This window comes from Parambassis ranga, chromosome 20, assembly GCF_900634625.1.
Source record: "Parambassis ranga chromosome 20, fParRan2.1, whole genome shotgun sequence".
NCBI classification, from domain to species: Eukaryota; Metazoa; Chordata; class Actinopteri; family Ambassidae; genus Parambassis; species Parambassis ranga.
Window position 1 is genome coordinate 12,952,291 of NC_041040.1, and position 23,619 is coordinate 12,975,909.

The window sequence follows — 23,619 nt, forward strand, 5'->3', positions numbered from 1 at the left end:
CACACCAAGGCAAAGACTTCATGAATACCATTCCAGCTTTACAATATGCCTTCTCTCCCACTGCCTATAGGCGATCTTAGCAGAAATAACCATTACATTTCATTCATACTTGAAAACCATGGACAACAGCATTTACTAATACTGAAGTATGCAGAGGGGGATGTAAAAAGGTATAATATAAATAAAGTCCACATAAGTAAAAGCCATGAAGACGGAAGAGAAGCACATTTTGCCACAGCACATTAACAACGATCACAGAGTTGGTGGTATGTTGTGGAGAGAGAGTGTTGTGGTGGGTTGATGTGGTATGGTGTGTGTGTGTGTGTGTGGCTGGCTTCTCTATTTAACAGTGCAGGCCAATAAAGCCATTACCATGCTCCTGTCTTAGCCCTTGCCAGCAGGTGAAACCAGCCAGGTGAAAAGAGAGAGGAGGTCGAGAGAGGAGAAGGAAGGGGGGGCAGGGATTTAAAAGCAAAAACAACCCTTTCTTCTCCACCGCTAAATATTTATTGTTTAAAAAAAGAAGGGCTGCATTCAGCATCTTTGATGTGCGTCTTACTTCAACCTGAACTGCCAGGTGTTTGAAGCTAACAAGAACAAAGCCCAGCTAGATGAAGCGCTAGATGTGTCATCAAGAGAAAGAAAAAAAAGAACTGCCACAACATGCTTCATTCATAGTTGCAGCCTTTTTGCTTCGCTTTACTTATTTCAAGACCTGCGTTTCCCAAGGTGAATACAGCCAAGCCTTTAACATTCACCATCTCAAAATGCAGGGTAAATTGTTTCTCCTCCTTTGCAATATATTTACAACTATACAAGTGAGAGTTGAAAAGTTTTTACGTGATAAGCAGTGCATGAATGCACGAATAAAAAAATATGCAGAAGAATAAAAAGAGCATTTTTGTATCAACTTTATATTATTTTTTACAGCCCATAGGCCCCTGACTTTCACATAAACTGTGTTGTGTGTTACACTTTTTTTTTTTTTTTCAAAAACAATGCTTTAATCAAAATCTAACTTTAAAACAACTAATCCCCACTTAAGCTGGTCAGCTGAATCCACATGGTGGCCCAGGAAAAATAAATCCACTCGCAAAGAATGTAGATGCAGACAACAATTGGACACAGATGTGAGTGGAATTAGGCACAGTTTACAAAATGCTACACTTCACTTGTGTCTCTATACATGACCAGAAAAATGACAGCTGCCAACAAACACAACACTGAAAGACCTGCACTTTAAAGAAGAATTTTACAACTGCTTCCCTAATAAATGTTTTTTTTTTTAATTTATAAAACAAATACACATTTAAATGTATCTTCATCTAAACATAATCACTTTAAATAGAAAACAATATTTTTTATTTTTCAAATTGGATGTATTTGTACAGATATACTATGGTGGTATATTCAACACATTTTAGCACAGTATACAGATGAGAATTACGGCAACAAATTAAGAAAACCTGTGGTGCTGCACAACAATTGAAAATTTTGCACTTGTCTGTGATTAAAAGCACAATTATTTACAGATGTGCTGTTTGTTGATGTGCAATTTGTCTCTCTCATTTGGTTCAATCTGACATTGTGCTCCAGCAATTCACTCAAGGGCTACATTAAATCTGTTAATACTGTGCTCTTCAACCTTCAAAATTATTTCCAGAAGGCCACTTTGCCTTGGAGCAGCCATCAAACAAGATTTAAGGTGGACATTTTATCACAACCTGCCTACCACCGTGACCACAGCCGAACGAAAGAAGCTTTACAAGATGAAGATGAAAGAAAGTTCTGGGGCAAGTCATAATGATTAGATCACTTAAATGCTTATGACTTGTTATTTTAATCCACTCTAATCTGAGAGGGTAATCTGCTATATCAAACATTTATTCTATGCATATTTCGAGGAAGAAAACTAAATGTAAAAGTTGCATTTATACCAAATTACCAAATACTGCACACGTTAAAAGTATCGTTTTTTTTGTTTTATCAAAAAGATTTAAAAAAAATAAAAAAATCTAATTATATGACAGACATTGGCATGTTCAACCTGAATTAAACGTTAAAGGTCAGTGTATTGCATTGAAAAATTATGAAATAATTTTCTGTTTGAACTCACAACTGAGAAGCTTCCTTATTATTGTTCACGGTGTAAACATATTGTCATTTACAAACAAACACAAAGAGGTGTTAAGACTGAGGACCTGCAAAGACAATACTCAGTAAAAGCCTAGAAAGCTCATTTCCTGCTTTTTCAACCACATATTTCTGATCCAAACAGTTGTGTGTTAACAAAACACCCCACAGTATTTAGTAAACAACGCCTGCCCACTAATTGCACAGTATGAGCTACTTAATAGGAGGTCCCCTTCTTCCTTTTCTTGTGATTGCTCTCCACCTCTCCATCTTCCTCACTAATAGCTGAATGAGCCTGAATCAATTAGCCCTGTGTGTCTTTCAGCATTTTCAATCTCCAGGCCAAGGGCTTGGCTGGCTAGACACATCTAAACGGAAGGCATCAGTCCTTGGGCAAACAATGCCACCGTCACCACCGACCACTCCTGCTTGAACACACTGCTGCTACACATGCATGGAGCATTGCAGTGAAGCAGAGAGACCCTGATCTCTCCCTGTGTAAAGCAAATACACAGTGTAAACAGCCCCAAATCAGCCTGCTCATTATCTGTTAATTGGATAAATAAGGTTATTGTGTGTGTGTGAATGGCTGCAGCAGGCGGTCACACACACTGTCATGTTTGTCTACATGAAGCAGAGGCCACTAAAGCACTAGCTTCTCCTAACTACTCTATTTCCTCTCTTTCATCAACACACACCTTTCTAAACACCACACAAGGCAGGCGTTTGAAAGGGACAGACATTATAAGATGAAGAAGGAAAGAGGAAAAAGGACAATTTCAAAAACATGAAATGCCCCAAACACACGACACAATAATTCCTGGATTGGTAATGTAAGCCTGTGATCATATAACATTAAAGCCGAACATCCTTCAATTAGAGAAGCTAGTGATCACTGTGTGTGAGTCATCTTCACTACACGTGAAACACTGGCGAGCGCAGACGCAGCTCGGCCGGGAGTCGAGGCCTGTTGTCTTGGTCAGACGCTCAGGTCTCGTTGCAGCATTCCTGGCCTCAGCAGATGGCATTAGATGTCAGCTGCTTCAACTGTGTTAGTTGTGTTTGTTCTAACACTAGAAAAGGCACTATTGCAGAGTTCACCAGGTTTGCCTTGTCTGATCATAAATATAATATGGGCCCAGCAAAAAAGGACCACATATATCAAAGGTAATTTTTTTTATATTGTCATTAATTTTGAGTAATAATAAAGTTTAAATTAATTGCAAGTAGATATTTTTTATTTATTCTATTTTAAATTGTAATTTTTGGTTTAATTAATATATATTTTTTGCATGTCTATTACAGATTTGTGTAAAAAATCTTACCAGAAATGTATTTAAATTTATATAATAAAAACTAAAAAGAGAGTAGAACTTTTAGTAATTATCAGATGCATGGTTCTAAATTGAAATTCAAATAAAAGTTTTAGATTTTGGGTTAGGGGTTCTTTATCAGAATACGTGCTGCACTTTACTTACAGGTATATTATAAGTAAACACTCATTGAGAGCAACTTTGTCTATTATAGCTGTGAATCTATCGATAGACAGTGGTAGTTGTCACATAAAAAATGATTGCCTTCCTTTCGAGATGATATTACAATTTCTTAAATAGTCTGACAGTGTTTTTAATTCATAAGAGAAGCAATAGGTGTTGATTTAAATCCTTACCATTAATGACAAGATTATGCTATAAATTCCTTGGATCATCCTACCCCTCTGTTTACATTTACTGAATATATTGTGCTGAATTAAATGCTGATGCAAAAATACTAAATAAAAGACAATTTAACACACACTGTAACACTCAAAAATAATAAAAGTCAAGACAACAGAGTTAGTAAACTAACATGTAAAACATCACATAGAAATTAGAGTCATACTCACTACAATTATGGCAGAATCCCTGTGTTTATCCCTTCTTATAGCTTCGTTTTTAGAAAAAAAAATCTTCTTTAGAAGGATCGTTCAGTCCAGCAGAACGGACAGCAAACTTTCTGAAACACTTCTAAAGTGTTTGTAGAATCTGTAGCGGGACAAATGTAAACTACAAGACTACTTTTTTCTTTTTCATTTTACGTGTTGGAACCCATGGAGCCCCGCGCGGTATCTCAGGAGACTCAGTCCTATTGAGAAAGAGAGTTGTCCGATTACGCTTCAGGCAGTGACTAGAGAGTGTCTGAGGAAGAGGGAAAAAAAGAGAGAGAGTGAGAGAGTGAGGGAGAGGGAGGGAGGGAGAAAGGCAGTGAATGAGGGAGAGAGAGGGAGGCTGCTGCTGTTTGAAAGAGCAGAAAAGTTACTCGGTGCTCTCACAGGAAGGCTTTGGGTCTGGAGGAGGCACGGGGGAGTTGCGCCTCACACCAGCTCCCCCATATGTCATTCACTCACAGCTTTAAGCAATAGTCCTCACTAGATTGTATCAGTGGAGACTAAGACAATGAAATGGCAGTTCTCTCCACTGGCCTGCCTGTCCACTGGAACACTAGGCTCTGCTCACACACCCCGAGGGCTCGCACTTTTCTTCTTCCTCTTTTGTTTTTGTTATGCTTTTTTTTCCACCACAAACCACATTTTCTGCTTTCTCTTGTAAGCACTGGGTCATTGTTGGATTTCTTTCTGGGTCTTCAGAGGGTAAACAGGGGGGGTTAGGTCATTAGCTTAGGTGATGGGGAACCAGAAATTTAACAGAGGCAAAGAGGCTCGGCTCTGTCCGTCTCCACAGCACTCTAGTGGAAGTCCTCCGTCAACACATACACACAGCGTCTGTGTGCAAGGTAATGACTGCCTTCTGTCTGCTCCAGGTTATTATTTCAACTGCGCAAAGCTGCTACACAAGGCCATGCTGCTACTGATGAGCTCAAACTGGTGATTTATTCAAGCTGGTGATGAGGCTTATACAAATTTTGCTTCATGACATTTCTTCTAAGAATATCAGGTAAAAAAAAATTAGTTGAGATATCAATGAACCGTTTAAAATTTGTTTAACTTCCACATGATAAAGCTGTTGGTGAAATGCCAACTGTAATACAGACAAATGATTTCCAAGAAAGAGGAAATCATACATTTACTCCGGTGGTGAGAGAAAAAGAACACCCGTAGCTAGAAGAATGGTGTGCTGTGTTTGTGGTTCGAGCTATGAGTGCTATTTGTATGTTCTGTTGGATAATACAAAGTAAAAATAAAACCAATCATTCAATCCTTATTTATATTATTGTACATTTTAAAAATGACATTATTTTGTACTTAATCAACTGTGGAGTTTATAGCCCATACTGACAGTAGGTCAAGCCCAACCAGCCTGTGTGCAGCAGCAGTCAACACGGAGCTGACAGAAATAGATCCCTGCTCCACTACTCCTGATTTAAACACACTGCAGTAATAATGTGGACGTGCTTGAAATGCAAGCGCTGCCTCCTTTTCCAAACCAACTGCCCACAGGTAAATCCACAGGATCACATTACAATATCAGAGAGCATGAAATATATTGCACATTGAACAGATTCTTGATAACTCTATTGACTAATAGATGCTTGGGGACTCTCATGTAACTATTTCTAATAGCAAGAGGGATACACATGCCAATTAAGTTACTGCATTTATTCAGTGGCTCTCAGTTCCAATAAGCAGCTGTATAAAATTAGATTGAGATGTAATTTTGCAAGTGAGTTATTTTCAAATTGCACAGTATAATTATCCTGAGTTGTTTACGTCTCGACGACTAAACTCAGATTTTCCTCAAACACTCCTGCATGCGATGCTGTAAGGTATGTTTTGAATCAAAGCTCCAATCAACCTAGCAGTTTTACTGGGGATGACTAGTCATTAATATTTTTATGTTCCACAGTACTGAATCAAAGACTGCAAACAATTCTACATAAAAGGAAGCTGACAATTTGGATTTAAAAATGTCAAAATGTTGAGTTTAAGAATGAAGCTATTTAACTATTCTAGTTTCACCGGCCTTAAGATATACACAATAACTCAATAGATGCGTAAATTAGGGCAATAAAATAATCTTCTATGCACCTATAAAAACTTAAGAGCCCTCAATAGCTGCCAAATGGAAGCTTAACAAAAGATGCACTGATACTTTTCAACTGACATCAGCGCTAAAACACCACTTGCCAAAAACTGTATCAAGTAAGAAATTTGAGAAGTGAGCTAAGATTAACTGTGAAGCCGTTCTTTATTAAGGATTATCTTGATGGGACTCAATGGTCATCATGTGGGGTTGCAGAGATGCCTGCCTGCAATTTAGAGTGAAGAGAGATCTGCACTGTCCTCCGCTGCCAATAGGTTATCCACTCATCTTCTCACACACATGGAAATAGACTCAGTTCCAAATGGCTGATTCAGTTTTTGAGATAAGGAATTGAGAGTTAATGTAAATCTAACTGGAATACTAGCACATTTGTTGAGTTTTTCATCTGTTGTTTCACAAAGCGGAGCCTTATGGAAAAGTGAGTTCACGTATCTTGACAAAGAATATGTAAACAGTGTGAAAGGAGCAGGAACAATGTGACAAGGGATCAAATGGTACGGATGAAACAAAATGCTAACACCCTGGTGACACAGTTGCAAAATTTTCATATGCATATGCTGCAAACTTATTTGGGTAGAGCTACTACAGTGTTTATACAATGTCACACTTTGGGGGGGGGGATCAAGTTCCTTTTTTGACATATGTCTCAGCAAAGCATTGAATTCAAAATGTCCCTCAAGGAGGAGAAATCTGAACTTGGGATAACTTTGGATAAAATAACAGTTTTATATATTTATACAGGCATTACTGGGTAAAATGCTCACCTACTGAATAAGGAGAAAAAACAAAAAACTCTTAACTACACACACCTCCCACTACAAACCTTGCCCCTGACCCAAGTGGGACATTAGATTTGCTGGATGGCAATTTGTCAAACAGCTTCGTATGTGCTAGGCACTAAATATATATGAGTACTCAATGCGCACAGTTGCCTGTTCAAAATCACTAATCAACACAGAGTGAAATGTCCTTGGTAAAGCAAAAGGAAATTCAAGATCATCTTTAATACTATTCCATTTGTCCTCTGACCCACAATGCACATGGTTTTATGTGAACCCTGTAATACAACTTTACACAAGTTGTGCACATAGCAACAATGACAACAATCAAAGAAAAATACAAAAAGCAACCAGTGCCATTTTTAGGACCACAGACAAGTTACCTTGACTTGAAAAACATCTCTCTGCAGGCTGTATTCAAGTATACACAGCATTTTCCCATCTACCAGGCTTTCATTAAACTCTAAAGCAAATCTTTGATGATGATAAGTTGTCACCACAAGAAAGATTTTGACAGTGTAGACAGATAATTTTGAAGTCCCTCAAGGTAAATTAGTAGCAAGTCAAGTGCTTTCAAGTGGTGAATGAAAGTTCCGAGTGAAGCCTGAACTCTTTTTATAAACAAACATCAGGTTGGGCCTGCCTTGCTAAGGAGCAGTGATAAAAGTAAACACAACATACCTCAACATGACAATATATTGGAGCTTTCCTCGTCAGAAAGCAAGGAACAAAGGAAATGGTTAACCTCAGTGAACGTCAGCATTTTAAAATCAACTGAGTGTCCTTATTGTTACAGCCATCTCGATTCCAAATAAAACATGGACAAACATGCTTTGAATTAAATAAAATAACCATTTCTCTAATGAACAGTGCAAAATACACGCACTTCACTTTAGGCAGGCTCTATCAGAGACATCAGAGAGTTTACAAAAGCCACAAATATATTTTGTAGTTGATACAGCACATGCTAACGAGTATGTAGTTTAAAAACTCTCCATGGACACATTTGGCCATGAATATACTGTGCGAGACGTGTACTTTATGACCAGTGAAGAACACCTGGGGAAAGTCTACGAGGACCTCGAAAATCCTCAGACAGATACTTTATTGCTCTCCAATGGCCCCAAAAAAGCTAAACAAGCACACTTCAGAGACCTATTACTCAGAATGAGACCTCTCTATGACTGGAAGACTCATCGTGGGCATTACACATACAATTTATATCCTACTTTAAGATAAAGAAATTAGTAAGAGTAAATTCAGCTTTCTTAAGTCACTCTAGTGTGGTTTGTTAGATGTACGCTGAGATGTCTAAGAATCGGACTTTGGTAATCTACATGTCATTGTAAAGAAAGACTAATATATCACATATGAGTATATGCGAGCAAAAAATAATAATTTCAAAATTTATGGATGATAGTTTTGGCTTCAGAAGTCATAACACATCTGAGTGGGGAACCACATTATTTGCTGATATTTCTAAACTGGCATAATATTCAAATACAAGGCTTTGTTTAATTATGTGTCGTCTGCAGTTCGTTGATAGATCTACATGCTGCAAGGCTTATGTGTCAATAAATGTTCGAATGAAAAAGCACATACAGCGTTAGGATTATTTAAAGTTTTTAATCAGTTAATAGGCCTGATTTGAGCCGTCTGCCTTCAGCGTAATCTTACTAAAAGGTATAAAGTTAAACTGGGGGTGTAGTATTATAAAAAGATAAGGATGTCTGGCTAAATATTTAAAATTAAATGCCAGGTTTGTATATCGAGTGAATTAACTGCTAAATTATGAGAACAGGCAAATTTTGTACACCACTTTTTTCTCTTTTTGTTAAAGCTAGTTAAATGGATGGCTCTCACTCCCTTGAAGTTTGTACTCTACCTGCTACTCTAAATTAAAACACACCACAGACAACAGAAAGTTGTCAAACATAAAAATTCAAAACATTCTTTGTTAGGATAGCTAACAATTTGAAACCCTGCAACCAAGCAAAGACATAACTAGATTTACAAAACAGTAACCTAAGCTAGCAATGATTTCAGAGTAAACTTCTGAGGATCTAACTTGACACGTTCAGCAGATATCAGTGACTGTATATTAAGCAGGTGAAATCATGGAAGTAATTGGATAGTGTGACTTTACCATTTCTCTAACTCTTATTCTGGTACTAATCTTCTTTACAGGTTTAAAGATAGAGCCTCTGCAGCAACACTAAATCTAAATCAGCTGCTCTCTAAAATACCAATATGTTTGGTAATAAATTTTCAGCACCCCTCTAATGGCAGCATTTGTCAGGGTTTCCCCAACTGTCTGGGTCTGGCTTCTGAACAACCCAGGCGGCCAGAAATGTGGCACTCCCCGTCCTCTCCACAGCTGCCCAGGTCAGCAAAGCGCTGAGGGCCATGCCACTGATCAGCAGGCTTGCAGCAGTGGGTCTGGCCCCAAGGACGTGGGAGTGGGGGCTGGTCATCACCACCCCAAAAACTCCCAACTGGTTAGAGCGCAAAATGAAGAGGTTATAGACATAGCTGTTGCCTTGCTGTTGCAACCCCCCCACCCCCAGGCTGACTCCCTGTCTCCCTCCCCGACTTACTTGCCAAACCCCCACTTGTCCAGCCACTGCGACATTTGTGAAGCCAGCAGTCCACATAACAAAAACACATTAGGCAAATGTCTGGGGTCAAACGTCTGTTTGAATTGGCCAGATGAAAGACACTTAGATTGGGTCTGTGCCATTCTGCTTAACAACTAAATACAGTTACGAAAGAGGCAGTACTGTGCAAGCTCGTGGTTTGTCTCAATGACAGAATATGAATCTACATTTAAGCTATGTTGTTTTACAAAGAAAGATACAAAAGCACACACATGGACATTTAAGCCTTTGGTCACTATCAATCAAATATTAAGCCTATATAAAAAAAGACCAGCAACAGGAAAAATAGATTGTGTTCAATGGATACTATCCACATTTGTTCTTTAAGAAGGAAGTGCAAGTGAACGCAGCTCAGGCATTCACAGTGATAGATGGGCACTGCCACTGGACACCAGCTTTCAGTAATTTTTAACTCCTGGACAGGCTTAACAGCTGGGCTTATCTGTCTCCCCTGCCTCCGTATGCATGTACACTTAAAAAAAAGCTGCAGCTTGGATGAAGGCATCACTTACTTATTTTATGCAACAGAGGGTAACATGCTGAGCTGCACATTTTCACAACCTTAAACACAGTGTGAACAAATGGGAGCTTGCTAAACTTGAAGTTAATTCCAATCATGCAAGAATCAAACTTGGAAATGACATGAAGTTCTAAAATAACCAAAAGGATAATTGTAGTTTAGGATAATGAAAGTGAAGCGCTAATACCTTTCCATGAAATACTTCTTAGTGACTTCTGTGAGTGTGTCTGGCACTTGTTGCTGCAAACATCAAAAGTAACGGAGACAGCTTTTTATTTATTGTTTTTCCTAGAGCACTACTGCTGCAGTATCAATATCCAATTAACAGAAGAGCTATCCAAGTTACTTTACATATGAAAAAACAAGGACTGCGTCATCTGAATGAGACGAGAGCTAAGAATTGAAAGTTATTAAAAACATTTTTTTACTAATTTGAATTTTAGACCACTGAGACTTGAGATATCAGACTTTCTAAAGCAGTTTATTTTCTACATACATTATGAAAGACAGCAACAGAACTCAATGATATGCCATGTTTGTTTCCTCTCGCTGTGTTTGGAGCAGCAGTGGCCCGGCTAAAAGGTGACTTCCCCTATGAGGAAATGGAATTTGCAAGGCGCTCTACAGAACACTCTCCTTTTGTGCTTTGTGAAAATATATTCAATCTCATTTATCCAGATTTAAGGAAAAACAATGTCACTTTTTACAGTTTTCTCTACTGGAGTACAGTATTTGTCAACTTTTACTCTACTCTGCTATATAGGCAGGTTTGAGGCAAACTAGAAAAAAAACAAAAGCAGCCCCAGCAGAGTTTATATTAATGGAAATTTCTTCTCGAGTGCAGCCTGTAAGCTTGTCCTAACATGGAAGACTGTATCATACAAGCTGCATTTAAACACAATATAGCAGATGTATATTTAAAGACTCCTTCAATGATCATTTAAAGTGGGAGGAATGCTATATATAAAATATACTCTGCTAAGTCTAAAGAAAGAATCAGATTTGGACTGTTGAATGAAGCTTGTTACAGCTGCCAATTGCCTTTAGGGAGATCATTTCTTGAACTCCGTATGTGACACCTTTGATAATGTGACCCTGTGAATCAGAGATAAATTATCACAGCATTAGAGAAAGTACTCTAATTAACCTTTTGATAGTAACACACAGTAAAGGTAATGAACTACAAGGGGCCTATGATGATGAACATAGGGTATGATTCATCAATACCAGCAGGCCTGTACGTTCCTGCTAAAAACGCAAACTAAACCACACCAAAGAGATTCCGGTCATCCGGGGCATTGCCTCTGACTCCAAAATAAACATTGCATATGTTACAAGGATCCGCTTCTGCACTGAGGGAGAAAAAAGCAGACAGTGGGAAAACAGTGAGTATTAAGCTTTTCTTCCTCTTGACACTGTGACTCAATTCCTGAAGCCCCAGGTGTTTGTTCTCAGAAATCAGTCAACTCTGTGGCTGACTTCAGCCCATCAAAACCAGCAGAAACGTTCCATATTATAAATGAATGAATACAATTACTAGTAATGCTTTCTGTGAGTACTACTATCAGCTAGAAAGACCTATAAATAGCTCAGAAGCCTACCATGGAAACAAACAACTGCCTAGCCACGGATCAGTTACAGGAGTAGCAACTTCTTTTTAGGTCACAAAAACTTCCAGTTGCCTAGGAAACAATATGGAAGAACAGTGTACTTCTAGATGCAGAACAGGTAATACTGGTCAAGGCAATTAGAGGGCCTATTTTGTTGAATGGGAGTTATCAGGGAGATGCTTGGGGTAATTGAGGGGTTTGCTCATTCACTGGCCATTGACTGTTCTGCTAATGCTGCACCTGGGCCAAGGCACAGTTCACAATGGGAAGAAATGCCTGCTTGTTTTGTGTAAGCCCAGGAAGTATCTGCTCGAAATCTACCAGAAGACATGGTTGATGGTTTAACTGAAAGACATCTATTGTAATTTATGCTTAATTGTGCAATTTATTTTGGTTGGAATTAGTAAATATAAATATCTGACTATAACACCACATCTGTACCTGTTACTAAAATCACCATAGGCCAATCTAGACTCACAGCTGTTACTCTCAGAGAAGCCTGACCCATCCATTGCCTGATGACTATGCAATTTACAAAATTACAAGCTAGCTGAAACCCTGCCCTAAAGAAGCCCCAGACTCTGCCTGAATTATTAATCAACTATTGATGAAGGCCTGATAAATGCACCCAGCTCATCCTCCCAATGACATTCTTGTCTCCTGCCCTAAACCACTTCTGCCCTGCTCTCTACCTATATGTTTCTGTTAGTTGATACAAAACTTGCGAAAACGTGAAATTTGCTCATTTAAGTCACAAAAGGAAATCGTTTTTAACAATGTATTATCTTACCAATCTCAACTGCACTGCTGTCTCTCTGCCCGGGAACCCAAATAAGTACATTACAAGCCAGCTAATTACAGTTTCACACAGTGTGACCGTCAACAATCTTTCCCTGTTCTGTTGGCCAGACACCAAAGTCTTCTAATGTGCTCACACAAGGGGGATCGACATCGACATCAACAGAGAGATTATTTTTCTGCCTTAGGTATTAATATAACAAATTCATCATGCTTTAAGGAATTAAAGAGAGGGTTATTATATGGTTGAGAAAAGAAGAAAAAAATAATTTATGTAAACACAAAAACAAACATTATTGACATATTAATTTAGCAATATAATGTACATTATCAAATGACATAAGATAAAAGATAATGTCATTTCTCCAGCCCCTCTACTGACCTTTGGGCCTGGCTGTCCATATCTCCACCACAAGTACCTCTAGCAGCTGCAGAGCACTTAATAAATTGCACCTTTAACAAAAGGAAAAGGTGATGAATTGAAAAATGTTTAGCCCTTTCATGCATTATTAATGACACCTCTCCCTGAAATCGCCTGCTGATAAATAATTAAAATTAATCTCATTATGGGAGTTTTCATTATAGGATAATTTAATTAAATGAAAGCCCTAGGACCTCTGTGGGCCCTGAGCCACTAGGGCCCCATGCCCTACTCCTCTAATGGGTTGAGGACAGGAGAGTGCACTGGTAATGCACAGGAGCACATACATTATTTAATGGACCCTTCAAGTAAGGACAGATCAATGATAACTTGTCATCTCGTAAGTGTGTTGAAAGCATTCCAGAGCCCACTGAAGAACAAATCCCAAAACTAGAACAGAAAAATAACTACACAGCACATAAACATTTACTGTACACGGAGCAATGCCTCTTATTTACTGTCATTTGAGGATGCGGCTATGAATATTCTTTGTTTTGTGCATATTGAAATGCAACACCATATGGAGATGCCTGTGTACTTTTACTGATGGGAAAGCCACAAAGGGCTGGAGGTTGGAGGATGAAGGGAAAGCGTAAGACTTGAGGTCCAATATGCCTTGGAGCAAATGGTGAAGGGTACAAGGTGTACACCTGATACCAAACAATAAATGATATCAGCGTCAAGTGGGAGCCATTAAAGTCTTTCTTGGTGAACAAGAGCAGGGGCTGAAGAGGAAGAGGGTGTCTAGGTTTGTCTTGTCTCCAGGAGCACTTAGGCACTCTAATTATTACATCACAGTGAAGATGCACTCATCTAGATCACACTGCATTTCCCCTACACATGCATGGAGTTCTCAGCTATTCACAACAGCAGTACAAATACTGATTTCATGCATATAACATGATATACAAAATACAACAGTTTTGTGTACACTCCACTGGATTAATAAACATCTGTGTCAAAGATTTTTCAACTCATAGCTGAAAACCAATCTGTAAATGCAATAGTAAATCCTAAAATAAAGTATAGTTTTACACTACAGTATAGACACTGGTCAGGTTGATCTCGTAACAGCACCATAGTCTGTTTTATTACACACCAATATGGGTAAAAGTTAAATTTCAAAAAAGAGAGGCCAGTTAATTTACAAAGGCAGATTTGACCCAAGGGCCAGGTTTAATGATTAATATTGTAATTCTTCAAAATCTGTGTTATTACTCAGACCCTAATCTCATTGCCAGGCTTACACAAATTAAATGAATGCCATTATGATGCTAAGAGCATAGTGGAGAGTGTAAGTATATGCATGTCAGGCCTGCATTTCAAAGAGGAAATCTTTAACATAAACATTAGGATTTTGTGAAAACAACTGAGTAATTAGTTTAGGGTATAATAAGCTGGGGTAGGCACACAATGAAAGAAAGCATTCTGGCTTTAAAATGAATAAAAATTGATTGTGTCCCAATAAAAAACGAATTGGCAGAGTGTTAACTGGATTCCACATAAACGTCTGTAGCAGTCCCTGGCCGCTTTATTGTGTACTAATGCAATAGAGAACACTTAGCAATAAATGCTCCTCTCTGATGAGCTCACAGAGGCTTTCCAAGATGGCCTGATGAAATTGTAAAAATTAGATTTGAGCTAGCTGCTAATGACTCCTAAAACAAAGGAAAATCTCCAAATAGAATTAGCCTGCCCTCTTCTTCTCTAAATACATCATATGTAAATTACTGTCATTTGGAGAAATATGCTTGCCTGGAAGGTAAAGCCTTCATTAGAGATCTCAGTAGGTTTGGGTCTCAACCAAGAACTCCTCCAGGACATTTAGAAAGTTTTAGTACTGAAAGAAGGTAAAGGTATTGTTCGCTCATGGTGGCCAATCAGAGACATGACTAAGGAATTTAATTTTGATTATTTTACTCAAACCAGATGTATTTTCTTCCAAAGTGGAAAGCCGAGAGCATAGAAAGCTGCTACAGGAAACAAATACTTATGTGTGCTATTTTATTGCTATAATCCATATTTGTATTTAATTTGAAGACGGCAAGCTCGCTTACAATATCTTTAGTGAATCACTTCATTAATGCAGAGCCACAGACACCAACATACTGTCTCAGTGAAAGTCATTCAATAGCTAATTAAATCAATGTAAGTCTGATACATTATGGCGGTCATACACTTTGACCATTAAGTGCAGTTTTATTTTAGGCTTTTATGAAGTATGGTAACAGACTTTTGAGTATTGTCTATACTATCATAACCATGCAATGTCCATTTTACATTGTGCTGAGATTGTTTTCCTAATCATAACACTAATTGTAAGTCCCCAATAACACGTTGTTATTAAACTGATACAAACTGTCAATGATGACCACTCTATACACCTGATGAAGTGTCACTGTACTCCTTTGCAGCAACACAGAACTTTTAGCAAACCATCCTATTAGCCCCCAAGTTATTCCAAAGATGCTATATCATTTGTGAAAGCAAAACAATAAGTCATTTTAAGCCATTGATAGTTACAAATATGGGGCCTGAATTGCACCCACAACTCTACCCCTGCTGAAAAACCCTTCGGGGACACACTGCGGTGCCATTCTCTGCTACAACATGAACAATACATCATTGTTAGGCAATGGTTCCAAAATGTTAACAGAATCCTACCCCACTTATTTGTAATTCAGGAGAAGTGGCCTCTTAAACACTCAATGGCCATTTTCACCACTCCATATTGTTTGTATGGGCAAGAAAAACACGACATGTCTGACAACTTTGTAGGAATTACGCACCAATTAAACAGGGTAAGTTGTGTTTGTAAGGGCTGCTCAACTGTTTCCTAATGCAAACAGAGGGCCTAGTTGCCTAGCTTCAGGACATAAGCCTTGTGTGTTCCTACCAAGTAGATAATGCACTATCTATCTGGGCATTGTTCTCAGTTTATCCCTGTTGAATTGCATGGCTTTGGCCATAAGATCTGCCCAGTTTTAGATAAAACCTCCATATATCACAATAGACCTCCCAGGGTACAAACCATGAAGAAACGTTTTGTATTTACCAGCAAGATAAGTTTCACTCACTATAAATAAATACTGTAGCAAGTTGGACACATATCTATAGGTCTGCAAGTGAGACTAGTAGTGAAGTCTTAGTGTTTTCCGAGGGTCAGACACAGAGCAACAGCCAGACTGCAGCTGTGGGGTATTTCCACTGTCCATAAGTGTCTACCTATTAAAGGGTTTTTAGGAACCCACAAAATAATAACTTAGATCTGTCAAACAGATACTGATCTACCCTTCAATGCTATTTCTTATTAAACCAAAACTAACCAGTTATCATATTTCTCCTTTGACTCCATGATCTGCAGTGCAATTAAGAACTGAGTTGCAGACAAGGGGAACGATGGCAAGAATAAGTACTTAATTTTAATATTCAAGCTACATTATACACCCAAATGTCACACATTTGGACCATGTGACTCTTCAGAAATTAAAAATACACAAAGCAACTATAAAATGAAAGTTATGTCTATTTATGATGTGCACTGTAGGTGTCAGATGTGATGTGTCTAAATAGTTAATCGGCCCGGATGTTCTTAAGGGAGTGAAGCAGCAGATTACAGTAATTGAAAGTCCATACTGCGACAGAAATAACTCTTCTCACACAGGGGCTAGACCCACTGGTGCCTTTTGCTGTCTGTTGGTGAGAACTAAATATATTTTCTGCATTCTGAATGGCATTCCACTCTAACGCATATGTGCCAGTAGTTAACAGTGGATAAGAATAAATAGCTTTCTCAGCCAAGCCTTGAGACATGTCAAAGATGGGTGCATATGTATGTAATTTATTAAGCAGCTATAAAGACGTGCTTGTGTCACTATCTTAATTTTGCTTTTCCATTTTACTAATAGCAAGTTAGATAATACTCTCACGCTTATAGATACTGACAGAGTAATAACCATCCTGGCAGAGTAACAAGACTTAATTTCTAAGGATCAGAACAGTGAGCCAGAATTATGTCACTCTGACCACCTGTTCCCTGAAAAACGTCACTGGCTTTAAGTAGTTCCGGCATGCATCCAAAATGTGAACTTCTGAACCAGAGTGCTTACTTTCTCATTTGTGCAGAAGCAGGAGGCAGCAGTGTGTAGCAACAGGCACTCTAATTTCGTGGTGGTACAGAAAGGGTTTACATAAGAGATGTGCTGCTCTGTGGCTGTCACTCAACCGGCCACTGATTGGCGAACAGCAGAATGAGGCTGATGTAGTTTCATGTCACCTAAACACTAATGACAGATTGAACATCAGCAGAAGATATGATTCTTCAGTAAAAAAGGTTCACATTTAAAACTATATATTTTTTGTCTATGTAAAAATCAACTGTGAAAATCTAAGAGTGATGTGATCAATTAAAAACAAGATTATTTCTTCTTGATGTATTTATTTTAAAAATAATAAAACTGAGCTTAACAATACAAAAGCTCGAGCCCGAATACATATTTCTAGCTGTGCAAGCATTTGTGGACCGCACGCAGCTGTCAGTGAAGCGACTCTGCTCACATCGTTGGGAGTTTATGCCAGTTAGTTGTTCTGACTATTTACAATGTGTTTGTCATAAATGTAAATAGAGCTACTACCTTCCAAAACAATGCAGCAGCAACACGTTTCACTTGAGGAGGGCAATTTCTATCCAAAAACAACAATATGACAGATTCGAACACCTTTCAGGAGCAGCTCAGGAAGAAGCATTGAGAGGCACAGGACATGTTGAGGAAACCAGCCCAGCAGTAGTCCATCATGGGGAGCACAGAAACCCCGCCACACTAAGCCCAACATGCTGACAATGGGGATCAAGGTGGTCAAAGTTATTCCAAGGGTGTTGCCACCACGCCACTCAGAAGCTGATCTGTACAAAAGATTCTACACTGTATACTACAGCTAAAGTGGAGGACAAGGAAGAAGCAAGCAGAAGAGGGCACTGTTTTTCATCATAGAATACAACACAAATATAAATCTGATATCTGATCAACTGTTTAGCCATTTCACTACAAAGTGTTAGAGGCCAAATTTGAATTAAAATGAAAATGCTTTGTATGCTACCCCTGTCTGTCCTGCAACAGTAAAGAGAAGTAGCCACATACCCCGCTCCATTTGCTCCATGTGTTAAGGTGACTACTATGTGTGAAACAAGCTATTTTTCCTTCAGCCGTGCCTTTTTGACTCTGATGACATAATGCTACAGAAAGTTGGTGCTTGGGGAACTTTCTCCGCTCTTACTTTTATACACCTATTTAAGAACAGCAGCCCTTCACACCAAGTTCAGCAGGAAGAAGTAGTAAAACAAAATGGGCAAGACCTACAGTATTTCATAATTAATAGGTAGCAGTGAGAGGAAAGCAGTCCACGCTGACGTAAAAAGATCAACAACGGACAAAAGTGATCATTCATTCTCTAGAAAATTGCTAACAAAAAAACCCAGTGCCGTGTGTTATTCCTTCCACCAAAAACAAAATCATAACAAATTTGAAATATGTGTCAAGCTTTTTATAATCTTTGATTGCTTTGCTGTATTTGGAAGTCCCACAGAGCTGCTACTCTCCCTGCCTATACGATCCAATTTGTTACTGAGGTGGTCTCCAGCTCATACCAGGTCACCACCTGCAAGCTGTACTGTAAATTACTTGGTGGGCCTAATTGCCCATGTCCGCTGTGTTACTATAAACTACTAGTGCTGTGCTAACTCTATTGTCAGGTACTTAATCAAGGCCACCAGATTTATTTCACAGCACTAACTCTGGGAACAACAACAAGCAGATGCGAGTGACTGGAGTTTTTAAAAATCCAGAATTAACCACATCTTATTAGTGAGATTGAGGGTTGGAAAAGATAATAATAATATCAACTAAAACCATATGAGGCCTTGCCTGTCATACATCTCACTGGGAGTTGCATAATGCGTAATATAGGTCCAGATGTTGCGCAGCATGACCTTACCTGGGGGGCTATGGTGCCATTACGCCAATCAAACACTGTAATACTTAACGTCACAGTCCTAAAGCAGACATGATTATTTAATCACTTACCTCACACAGGCACAGCAGTGCTAGCCACAGGCCATGAAGTTAGCTCAGTCACTCCTGCTTGCGCCTGAGGACAAAAAAAGTAAAATTAAAACAACATGCTATTTTTTCACTGAAACATTTTGATATATATTTTACTTTGATAAACTATATTAGAAGAATGACCAACTGAAAGCCTAAGAAACCTAAGAAACCTAAGAAACCTAAGAAACCCAAGCATACAGTAATGGTAGTGGTCAGTGGTTGTGTCTGAATGAAAATAAAATTACTATTTTACTATTAAGAATTGCTTTTTATGAGGACAGTTACACAAGTGAGATGTGCTATATCAAAAGAATACATTAAATCTGGAATAATTTAGTTTTAACATATGTTTAGTCCAGTTTCTTTCATTAATAGACTGCTTATAGTACTTGGTAATATAACTCCTTTTTGTCAATGCAGTGGGCAGTAGTGGAGAGCGGAGTGAGAGAGCACTGAGCATGCAGAGGGGATGTGGTCTGTGTAGGGATGTCAGAAGCATAATGGGCAGCTGAGTCATAGGTTATAAAAAGCTGTCATTAGGGATTTCTGTCCTCAGCAGCTCATCACACAGGACCTGTGAATTATTTATTACACTGGAAACTCAAGTGCCCCGTTACTCAAGACCGCCTGGTTTCCTTCACTTCCCCTTTTTCCTTGGGGTTCTATAATAAAAGCATACCATTTATTTGCTGTAATTAAAGGCCTTATGAAGATCCAATATATAAATAGAAATTCATTTTATTAATGTGACTACTGTGGTGATTTTTTAAACAATGGATTTAACAAATTATACACAAACAGAGCATAAACCTAATGAGAGCATTGATACATTGGAAGTATAAATTAAAATGTTTGGATTATTAGGATTGGCCTTGTATTTGTTTTGCCCTCAGTCCAAATGACCACCTAATTAGCACTATTCATAAGGGGAGGAGAGATGGGGGGTTATACGACAGAAAAGAACAATCCCAATAATGACAATCTGTAAAGTTAGGATAAGAACTTGCAGGAATGAATATAAGACAAGAAAACTTTATTTTATAAAATGTCTTTTAGAGTAGATCACTGAAATATCCCCTTAAACCCTTTAAAGCACAACATATAAATACCCAGAAATTCTACAAATAAGAAAAAAAAGAAAAGCACTGCTTCCTTAAATCAGTCTCACTTAACGTTTTCCTCTTGACTCATGATAGCAAAGTCAATGCAAATCAGCTCAGGCATTTTTCCTCACTTTGTTTTGTTCTCAGTATATGAAAATGGTTAAAAATCCCATGGGTCAGTGAAAATGATCCTTCCACTCCAGTCGCCTGCTCTAAGTCAGCCAAAACATTCCAGACTTCAAAAGACGGCTTTGCCTACCAGGGCCATTTCAGTGTCCCAACCTCCATGGCCCAGGAGAACTTGGTTATTTGGATAAATTAATTTCTGGAGTCTGCCTGAGTTGCAAAAACAACCTCCCGCCTGACAGCAAATTAGTCTAACTGAAAAAACTACAAAATATATAAGGTAAAAGAAAACACCCACCTCATTTTACACAAAAGATACTATGCTGCGTTTATGGTTTATACAATTCTGGACATTTTAATAAAAGAATAAAAAATATTGTCAAATACATCTGTAAACCTATCTGTTGGCAGGTGAAGAGTTTCAATAGGCACCATCACCACACAGGCTGTAAAACACAGACTGTGCACACAGTTCACAGCTGACAGGCTGTATACCATAAAACAGGCTGATACAAAATGTTAACAACTGTCAGTGGTATTGAAAAAATGATATAAAACTGGAATCTCTTGAAGACTGAACCATTTGTAAAAGAGAAAAATATAAATCTGAGACAACAAGACTGTGAAAATAGGGGAAGAAAATGGTTACGGAGGGAAAATTATGCAAACAGATGAAGACAATCCAGAATTAATGGTCCGCAACATTTTCAGGCACTCAAAGAGCTGTCCAAGGACACCATAGGGGAGACTGCATGGCCCCAGTAATTGGAGGAGCATGTAACTTCAAAAGTAAGGAGAACAGACTGGAGAACTTTCCTCTGAAGTCAAGTCTTAAAGAAAACGTGAAGCACATGTACAGTACAGTAGGGAATCTGGTACATGTGTGAATGAAAATTGTTCTATTCATTGCTGCAGACATGATACATTGCAGTATTCCTGCTGTGCAACCACACTTTTAAAAGTGAGTACGTTTTTAACTCAAATCTTGGGTCACAGCTGTTCCATCTCTGGTCAATCACTGATGATGCATAATGTACCAAGAAGAACAAAACAAGATATTCCACAATGTCAATAAATATGCCCGTAAAATACTGCATTCAGAGGACGTGAGATCACCCTCTAAAAAAAAGCTATAAAATAAAATGACCACAAGTCACAATAAATATGTCATTTACAGTGTTGTGGATTTTGTCCATGTTCCCAATCTTTCATAAAAAAAGGCAAGACAATCCAGTGAACGGACTATTAAACTGCACCCTTGTCATATGATAACTTCATCAGAATATGTGAAGAGTGTTACAGTAGTATGCATAAATTGACTGTTTCAAATCTGCCTGTTGCAGCTTCTCACATAAGGATTTGCTGTTTTTCTTCGTCTTGTGTTATCATAAATAGAAATTGTCAACATTGGTCTGTTAAAACAACCAATGTGCAGATGCTACTGCAGGCAGTAAGGTGTTAAAGATTAAATGACATTCTGAGAAAAGAACATCAGCTATTTCTTTCCTATTTGTGTCCATTTTGCATGCTGCCATTATTAACCCAATACATGTGTAGAATGGCAGGATTCTAAAATAAAAAATAAATAAATACATGCATGTATAATGCAGAAATCATCTGTATAATATGGTCTATTTTTCTTGCATTGTACTGCAGAACTACACTGATTGTGTCACCATTTACCCATGCACTTCTAGCATGACCTCTGGTCAGCAAAAACACAGCAGCAACCTCATCATAACATTTAACCAGGTGTATAAATATGGCTGCTTCTTCAATTGACCACTGACATTTTATTTTTTCCTGAATCAGGAAACCAGCATCTTGATCCAATGTGCTGCTTACAGAGCTTACAGAGTCACAGTAACAAAAGGCCTTCCTCTGCCAAGACTGTAACCATGATGGCCTAACTTTGACATAACCTACACTTCTGTCTTAACGATGTGCTTCAGTTATATATCATGAAAATAACTTCAAGTGAGAAGAAAATGAAGACAAACTGTATCATATCAGAATGAGAAAAGCAGAGGGGGAACACAATCTTTCCAAGGTCCTTTGGTCTGAGGGAAGAACACCATGCATGCATGAGTCAATCCAACATACACTGAGGGAGAAGAAAATGTCCATTTTTAACCTGTTATCCATCACTGTCAAGTGTGGTGCACAGTAAAAAAGGAAATAATTAAACAGAAAAATGACTGCAGTCTGCAGCAGAATGAATGAGAGCAAGTCCCAACTACAACTGCTGTTAACTTAAGGCAAATGATATTTTGATAAATGTCCCTCTTGCAACCACTTCTACCTGCATCACCTGGGAGTCAAAACATATTTTTTTATACCATATAATGGAGGTGTGTAATAAAATACTGTACAAGGCCAGGGCATGCAAGTCCTGCTGAATATAATGCAGTTAGCTAGGTTTAAGCAGTGCTGGTTAGCTAATTAAAGAAATTACTCTTTACAGAAGGACTTAAAACACATTAAAAGCATCATTTAGAATCTTAATTCCGATTAAAATACACACAAGCAGAGCAATAGCAAATTTAACCGAATTACAAGGCTGATTGATAATCTAGTTTAAATATAAAAATGTATCCCTCCGCAGCTAAAACTAGGGCTGTGTTTTATAATGCTGCTGCATGCTGTCCCACAGTGACGGCGCTGTCCCCGCCCATGCTGGAAATGGCTCAACACCACGCTGTCAAGTCGCCACACACGTCAATCAAAGACAGCACAACAACACAGTTGTGAAGAAACGTCAAACTAAGAGTCGACAACAACCTACGTTGTGTTGTTGTGTGGTTTCACTGATCACGTACCTTACTGCGTGTAACAGGACTGTCACCACGCGCAACAAGTCCCCCCCCTCCACAAAGTTTTACAGACTCTTGGACCCGGCTGCGTTCCTCGCTGCTGTGCGTGACAAACACATACGAGACGTATGGGAAGCCAAAGAAAAGACTAATCATTGTCCATCATCATAACAGCTGAGAGTTTTCACGGCAGCGGAGTCGGAAGGTTACACTGAATTGACAAGATATCCGCATGCGCGTGTGCGCGCGCCGGCTGCCCACTGGTATCAAATGTAGCGGGCACGAGGGCAGCTTGACAGACAGCTCAGGTTTGCTGACAGCAGCAGGCTGTGTTTACCTGTCAGTGGCAATGCTTTACATTCACTGAGTATATGGGCAGGTTCAAACTGATCAGTATAATTCAACCCACAAAATGCGCACACACACACACACACACACACACACACACACACACACACTGCATATAAATGCCCTTATTTTCTGTCTGGAAATGATTTAATGCGCGACCTATGGGTCCA

At 38.6% G+C, this 23,619-nt stretch overlaps 1 protein-coding gene across 10 annotated transcripts in view; it reads right to left on the reverse strand.

Moving 5' to 3' along the window:
- The window catches only part of eya1 (EYA transcriptional coactivator and phosphatase 1), a 56,179-nt gene extending 32,855 nt beyond the window's left edge, over window positions 1–23,324 (reverse strand). For 7 of the 10 annotated variants that reach the window (XM_028432930.1, XM_028432927.1, XM_028432933.1 and 4 more), the window contains exons 1-2: window positions 23,108–23,324; window positions 19,039–19,102 (exon numbers count right to left, since the gene is read on the reverse strand). The gene's annotated coding sequence lies outside the window, so the exon portion shown is untranslated. Of the gene's footprint in view, window positions 1–4,018; window positions 4,439–19,038; window positions 19,103–23,107 lie in introns of those variants that run through there. The other 3 variants (XM_028432926.1, XM_028432924.1, XM_028432934.1) reach the window with 3 other exon arrangements.
- Window positions 23,325–23,619: the final 295 nt, after the last annotated feature.